The sequence below is a fragment of the Panthera uncia genome, unplaced genomic scaffold (assembly GCF_023721935.1).
Source record: "Panthera uncia isolate 11264 unplaced genomic scaffold, Puncia_PCG_1.0 HiC_scaffold_1721, whole genome shotgun sequence".
NCBI lineage: Eukaryota > Metazoa > Chordata > Mammalia > Carnivora > Felidae > Panthera > Panthera uncia.
This window is the reverse complement of record NW_026058384.1, coordinates 16,496-24,410: the sequence shown is the minus strand read 5'-3', so window position 1 is coordinate 24,410 and position 7,915 is coordinate 16,496. Positions and strand designations below refer to the sequence as shown.

General features: G+C 48.0%; 1 long non-coding RNA gene across 1 annotated transcript; it reads left to right on the top strand.

Moving 5' to 3' along the window:
• The first annotated feature begins 5,448 nt into the window (after positions 1 to 5,448).
• LOC125917336 (uncharacterized) lies at positions 5,449 to 6,352 on the top strand. Its single transcript, XR_007456157.1, has 2 exons — positions 5,449 to 5,799; positions 6,085 to 6,352. It is a non-coding gene; the product is annotated as an uncharacterized LOC125917336 (long non-coding RNA).
• The last annotated feature ends 1,563 nt before the right edge of the window (positions 6,353 to 7,915 follow it).

Sequence of the window (7,915 nt, the reverse complement as noted above, 5' to 3'; positions counted from 1 at the left end):
CGCCCTGAAAGATCTGCAACTTTAACCTGCAAGAGGGTGATTTTTGAACTGTCCCCTGAAGAGCCCAAGGGCTTCCCACCTGCCAGGCTGCTTGATGGCAGAGGGTGGGCGGGATGGTGAGGTGGGTTCTAGCCTCCACCTTCCCACTCCCTTTTCAAACACATTGTGCTTCTGATTCGTCCTTCCTTCGGAGGCTGTATGCCACGGCCAGAATTCTGAAAACCAGCCGTGTTGGCGATGGAAGCCGTGGCCTCAGAGACGCGCCAGGCTCAAGGAGAGGGGATCACGTCCTCTCACCACACAGGAGGGCGGGCAAGGCCCTGAGCGCCACCTGCAAAAACGTGCAGGTTTTCTGGATCAGCTTCAGTAGCAATGTGGACTAGAAAGGGACCTTGGGCTTCGGCGAGGGCTCAAACCTTACCAAGGCCCCGCAAAGGACGGCACTCCCGCAGTGCGGCCCTTCCTGACGAGTCACGCTTCCCGGTGGCACACCTGTCATTAGTTCGTTTCAATCTCTGCTTCCCAGGGGATGAAGCAACTCACCAAACATACATCCTCACCCAGAGGCAGAGGCGGGGTTAGCTCCCCGGACTCGGACTCGGACTTTAAACTATTGTTTAAAGTCTTCAACCACCAGATGAAAATAGTGGAACAGCAGGGCTGTTCGAGGCACCGGCACCGAACCAGGGCGCAGAGGGGCGGGTGGGTCGTGGGAAGCGAGGCCCAGGGAGGGGGGCAGGTAAAGTGAAGAGAGGCATCCCAGCCTGTCGGGTTTGCCCGAATCTGGTTCCTTCTGTGCCAAGCAAGAGAAAGTCGTGCTCTATGAGCCCCCTGCTGTCTCTCATGCCGTGACACTGGTTTTCAAAAAAGTCTAACGTGTTCAAAGGTGCCAGCTTCCCGTTTTCTGTCAGTTTCTAGAACGGTGCAATTCAAGGGAGGAGAGGAGGATCCTTCCTTTTCCGTAACACGCTTACATCTTAAAGCGCTCACCTTCGGGAGTCGCGCGCTACGTGGCGCAGAGCGAACGGATCCTCGGGCTGCTACGTGACTGCGCGCTCGCCGCGCCCCTCGCCGCCCCGCCGGCGCCCCTGTCCGCGCGCTTGGCCGCCGGGCGTCCCGGGGGGCGGGGTCTCCTAGGCGAGGCGGGGCGGGGCCTCCCCTCCGGCCTCCCACGCCCTCCACGCGCCCCGGTCGGGGAAGCTCCGGGAGCAGACGCGCTCGCAGCCAGGTGCGGAATTCCGTCTCCTTTCTCCACCCGGGGCGCGCAAGGTCACCGCCGCGCTCCGAGCCCTGCTTCCTCGTTCTTAACGCTAGGGGCTGGCGCCATCCCGGGGCCCTTACAGCTCTCAGGTCTGAGGCTGTGTTGTCCTGAATGTCGCTTTTCTGTGCCCCTGTCTGCAAAGCGCCGCGAGTTCCTTGGGATAACAGTGGTGACTTAAGTTTGCCACCCATTGCTTATGAAATCCACTAAAATGCCACTTTAGAATCAGTGCTGACTTAGATGCAGTGACTGTCACATCGTCCCTGTATAGTTTACCAGTCACTATAAATGGTAGGGTGGGATACAAATCATTACTTCCATTTTTGCCGATGAGGAAATTAACGTTTTTTTATATAATAATCATTATTACTAAAAAGGTAAATTGCTAAAGAATTTACATATATGAAACTCCTTCTTCTGGAGCCACTTTCAAAGAATGCTCCAGATCTGACCTTAAACAAAGGTAAAGGGCAAAGCGATGTTATCTTTTAGGTCAGGAAAATAAACAGAGTTTTCTGTTTTCTTCCCTCTTTTGTAAGCAGTGACATTTGAGAGGTTTCTCACCAGCAGGTTTTTGCTTATGCCTGAAAATTATCTGACTGACATTAGCCTAAACAAGGGGCAGGGGGCAATCTAGGGGGACCTCCCTTGTGCTTTAAATAGAATGTAGGGAGGTCACAGAAATGGGGGCCTATAGTTTTTTAGGGAAATATCTTCGTGCTCATTTTATGATCTCCCTGACCCCTGAAAATGGCGAGGAGGGTAGAAAGGAATAAGATTTCTCTGTAGCTGCTTGCTTCCTTGGTGAGACTTGGATAGCGTCCAAAGAACCCCAAGGGTAGCAGTCCAGCTGTGTAACTGGTCTGGGGTGGGAGTAGTGAGGGTGCATATGAGTCCCATCTGCAGATCCTCTACTGACTGTGCATTTTAACCTGTACTGCAGTATGAGGAGATGACTCTCTCTGCCTTAGAAAGCTCAGAAAAGTTGCCTCAAGTGGAACTGCCGGGAAATCGCAGAACTGACTTTCAAACCCAACTATCTGAACTCCAGCTTCAGTACTGTCTCCTATTTCAAAGAACACGCATGTTCTCAGGCCCCATCAGAGTGAGTCCTCGGATGGCAGGGACTTCCAGGGGAATGAGAGTGTGGGTCTCTCTAATCTACAGTGACCCGGCTCCAAAGCAGTGGGATTGGGGCACCTGGTTTCTCAGTCAGTTGAGCATCTGATCCTTGATTTCAGTACAGGCCTTGATCCCAGGGTTGTGGGATTAAGCCCTGAGTTGGGATCCGTGCCGAGTGTGGTGCCTGCTTTGGATTTTCTCTCTCTTCCTTTCTCTCTCTCTCTCTCTCTCAATATCCCCCTCTCCCACACTCACTCTCTCTCTACAAAAAAACAAAAAAAACATTAAAAAAAAAAAAAAAAAGCGGGATTCATTGAAAACAAAGTCACACAATACGAATTGGCAAAAGGTGGCCCGTGGGCCAAACCTAGCCCATAAAAGGCCAGCAAGTTAAGACTGGTTTTCATATTTTTTAGTGGTTGGCGGAAAAGCTTTTTTTAAGGAATATTTTGTGACATAAAAATTTATGAAATTCAAGTTTCCATAGCCACAAATAAACTTTTGTTAGAACCTATCCATGCTCATAGCGTGTATGGCTGCTTTCACGTTACCAACTCTGTGTTGAATAAAATTGTTTATCGTTATTCACCATAATCATGTTCTATAAAGTTACCAGGAATACTGAATTAGCAAACACTGAACCATTGCTCCTGAGGGAAATACAGGGTGAGGGGTCTGCAAGCCTTGGTCACAACATTTTTGTCAACAGATGAATATATAACCTTATTTTGTGTGTATTTATGTTGAAAGAAATTTCATTTTCCTGTATTATTTATTCCTGGACATTGCACACGTGGCCAACTTGTGCTGGGACAAAACTTGGCTGGCCTACACAGTTTTCCTCTTTTAAGGCCCATCACAGCCTTCTTGCCCATAGAGCATTGACAGCCCTTCACTATGCTTGGGTGCCATTTTAAACATGGCAATCACTCACAAAACACACACAAAAACCATGACACTAAATAGACCACCGAAAGGACATTTGTGTGCAGTATGAAAGCCGAAATGAGAAGACAGAAGGTTGCCTTGTTCACCGTCACAGCTGGGAACATAGGTGTCTGGTGAGTCACGTTTTTCACTGCTCTGCACATGTCCCTGAATAACTACCTACAAAGGCACCACCAGTATTGCTTTGGGGATTATAAATAAATTTCAGTGGGGCGCCCGGGTAGCTCAGCCGGTTAAGCAACCGACTCTTGATTTCGGTTCAGATCATGATCTCACGGTTCGTGAGTTCAAGCCCCTCACTGGGCTCTGAGCTGATAGTGCAGAGCCTGCTTGGGATTCTCTCTCCCCTTCTCTCTCTCTCTCTCTCTCTCTCTCTCTGCCCCACCCTAAAGTGCCTGCTCTCTCTCTCTCTCTCTCTCTCAAAATAAGTAAATAAACTTAGTGAGGGGGCAAATTCCTAACTATGGAATCCAATTATAACAAAGATCCACTCTTCTTGCAGCAGAGAACCGTGTGGACTATAAAATACACACTTTTACTGGATGGCCCTTCATGAAAAAGTTTGCCAGCCCCTGCTCTACAGTGTTTTCTCAGCCTTTCCCCCAAAGAGAGTGAAACAGGACAACAAAGGGACACCATAGTGGTATCCAAACTAGAGAGCACTCATAGGAAGAGCAAAATGAAATCATTCACGAGGTCAGGAAACTGGGAGTTCACGTAATTGAAGGTGGAAAGAATTTCCAAACCATAGAGCAAAGCTTCACTTTCTTCTTGCCTCAGATCTTCTGGTTTTCATTCAACAAACCATTTTCCAGTACCTCTCATTTGCATGGGTCTGTACTGAGGGTCGAGTTTAGTTAGTAACCCCCTTCCTTGGTCAATGTGTTGCGGACGGAAGCAGTAAAGGGTGGGGAGAGGAGAGAGGACTTGACACAAAGCCTGGCCAATTTATAACATACTTGACTGTTTATGTACTTGGATAATCAGCTTCTGCAACAGATTATGTGAAACACTTTGTTTGCTTGTATGGCGTTCTGGTCGCAGAAAAGATCTGAGACAGCTCACAACCCAAGCAAGTCAGCTGGAGTGAGAAGAGCGGGTGGGTACGTGAGGGGGGTCTGAGAAGTGATTCGATACAAGCAGGCAGTCCCTAGGGGCCAGGGATTGTTACCGTGAGTTTCAAGTTCGATTCTGAGGTTCCCAGCTCAAAAAACTCCGGTTGGGGGAGATAAAAGTCAGTTCTGAGAGCAAACTCCGAGGACAGGGGCTTTCTGCTAGTCCTCAGGACTAGACCGGTTTCCTGATGTGAGGTTTCTCAGAGTGAGACCAGGAGGGGCAGGGGCCCAGCTCCACAAACCCAAGCAGATCCAAACCAAATGCTTAACGGCTTCCTACCCCCATGAAAATGCAACTCTGTATTTTCTTTGGAACCTAAACGTTAAATGTCTGAGTATTTACTTTTCCCATGTCTGGCTGTACCCAAAGAAAACACCTAAAGTACCAAGAAGCGTGATACACTGAGTAATTTTGAAATAGCCCTTCACGGGGGACATTCTCGTCCAGCCTCTGGCTAAGGGTTGGAAGGCATCAGGTCAGCGCTGAGAGAGACCATAGTTTGTTGTTAACTGAAGTGCAGTCCGTATAGACTAGAAATTTTAGATGGCTGTGGAGTGTGAAGGGCCAGCAGGCAAAGCCAGGAACTTTTCTCAGGAAACACTTCGGGGTCCACCCTAGCCTTGAACAAGCCACAGCTTTATTCTACAGGGAGGGCTAGAGGTGATTTCATCCTGGAAGATTTTCAAAGGCCACCACCCCATGAAAAAATTCCAGCAATGCTTACATTTGCATGGCCAAAAAAAAAAAAAAAAGCATGTTTCTCCTAAGACCCTCATGGAGACCAGTATACGTGAAGTCCCTTTATGCTTACCCTGACCCTTAGTCTAGGTGACATATTTCTTCTTCCTGTTTCTTGACATGGAAACAGAGGCTCAGACAGATTAAGGACTGGAGTCCCAGAATTCTGATCCCATTGAAATTTTCCATCAGTCACGTGCTATTACTCCCAGCTACCCGTGCTCAGTGATGTCATAGTGGATCCCCGTGTGGAATATGAAGTAACAGGCTGTGTGCTGGGCGACAGCAGAAGTCACCTGCACCCCAGGAGCACACACACCACAGCACTGTCAGCTCAGCCTGGACACAAACCGATGTCATTCCCCAGCCTCGCAGTGTGGGCTGGCCAGTCCTCACGGGGGTCAGAGTTCATCCTAGCTGCCCAAAGACCTCACCATCGACCCGAGCATTAGATTTTACGGAGGGGAGTTCACTAGAGCGGGATCACAGAGCGAGTCCTTGAACTGGGCATCCATGCATTGAAATTCACTCCTCCCTCTCCCTGTCCAACCCCTACCCTCTGCAAGAAGTCTCTACAGGTTTCTAAGCCGCTCCGCACACCTGAGACCAAGCAGGTGCTAAAGATAATGCTAAAAATATGATCAGACGAGTAGACCATAAGCCCTTTCATGTCGAGGATTAATTTGAAGGGATTTGTCAAGCGCAGAGGTCTTCTCCCGGCCTGGTGGAATCCAGACTCTCTTTGTACTGGGGTGGAGAGTCTCCTTCCGAAATCGCGTCTTTGAACCAGGATGCAGCTCTCTCGGGAAGCGTTAAAAAGTTACGAGTCTCAACTCGGAGGCTGAACATGAAACCTCAGCCCTTCAACCTCACTTATGTCTTTTTATTTTTCTTCCCAGATTGCTGCAACCAAACGAACTCCGTTGCTCCTAGCAGTGAATCCCAGAGGTGAGGCTTGAGGCAAGGATAAGGGAGTGTGAGAAGAGGCCCTTTATCTGGGATGAGAAACGTAGGATTGAAAACAGAGGGTGGTGATTCAATTACATATCATACGTTTCCTGTCCATTACAGACTGATGTCAGACAGTTCAAAGATTTTGCTTCTTAAAGCTTCGATTTCTATTTGTGGGCTGTTAGTGCTGAGTGAAATAAATATCTTCAGATTTGATTGCTTCTTATTTTTTAAAGGAGAGGTGCTCTTTGTTTTTGTTTTTTTTTTTTTAAAGGGTAGGTGAGTAGGTAAATGAGTCGAAAAGTTAGCTAAGGTACAATCACCCCTGCCAGGATGCATGTAAAACAGAATCCCAAGGAAAATCATCAGTGTCATTTGAAGCCGAGAGATAGAATGCAATTACAAACAGCTGTGGTAAAGCCCTAGCTCACTGAGAGCTTAATACAAAGGAGGAGAAACATACCTTGTGAGCATCTGGCGTTGAGTCTCACTCTTGCCATTTTCTGGAAAGAAATCAAAAAAAGACCCAGCATCCAATGTCAATGTGTTTGTCCATCCTTACCCTAATTGAGATTTCTTCCAGGCTCCATTAGCCCTCACTCTGAGGATAGATGCTTATTTAGATTGATTGTGTTGCAGAGTCCAGACTGGTAACGGGGACAAGAAAGATACATACCCACAGTCCAGTTTCCTCGGCATCTCTCATTAAGGGGCTGTTCACAGAGCCCTCCAGATACTCTCTTATAAATTGTTAGATTTCGGTCTCCCCAGTTAGGTGGAGGCTCCGAGTCAGCAAAGAGCCACATCTACTGTTGATTGTGTCCCCTGGACCCTTGCTTATAGTAGGTGTTTGGCAATGTTTGCTGGAAGCTGTAGGCATGGTCTGGAGCAAAAAGTTCCTCCTCCAGCACGTGCAGACCAGGAGGGAGCCCTCCTTCCCCTCCACTTGTCTGAGCCTGGAACTGAACCTGAGCTTTTCCTGGTAGAAACTACATATCCTTCATCCTCTGTCTTCGAAGGCAAGTCTTGCTGTAAAGCCGATTGTCTCTGATCTGTTTCACACTTTTTTGGAGCTCTGGGCATATGACAGGTACTGGGTTAGGTGTTGCGGACAGAGAAGGAAGTAATGTTTGCCCCTGAAGAGGTGACTGTCTGGTAGGGGCAGCGCCAGGCCAAAACCCAAACAAATCAAAACATAGCACAAATCCAGACGATGACAAAATCGTGTGGCAAAACAGAGCCCGGAGGAAAGACACTTCACCCAGCCCTGGGGGCCTTCTTAGAGTCTCTTGATGCGTGGATTAGAGTGAGCTAGGCAGGGTTAAAAGTTTCCACTCAGCTGTTTCGCAGAAGTGTTTGGACATGTGAGCAGGCAGGACCTTTGAGTCACCTGGAGGACCGCCTGTGGCTTGGCTGATCAGCGGCCAACTGAATAACCTGGACATGAGTAGGGGAGGAAGATTGGCCATGGGTTTCCAACCTCTTCGTCAGCCAGGATACCGGCACTGTTTTGTTTTGTTTATTTTGTAATCGTCAGGGACTTCACATTTTGAAACCTGATGTCTGGCAATGAAAGTGCATGAAGCCAAACTAACTAATTAGTTTTTCTAATTATAATTTATCAAAACCACATGTTATCATATTACCTCCAATTGAAGCTTCTGATTATCACAGGATAGCAAGGAACACCATCTGGGGAGGATGAAATTCCCTATAAATCAGCAAAGTGTTTTAACCAATTTGTACAGATTTATTGTGCTAAGATGTGATTTGCATCAT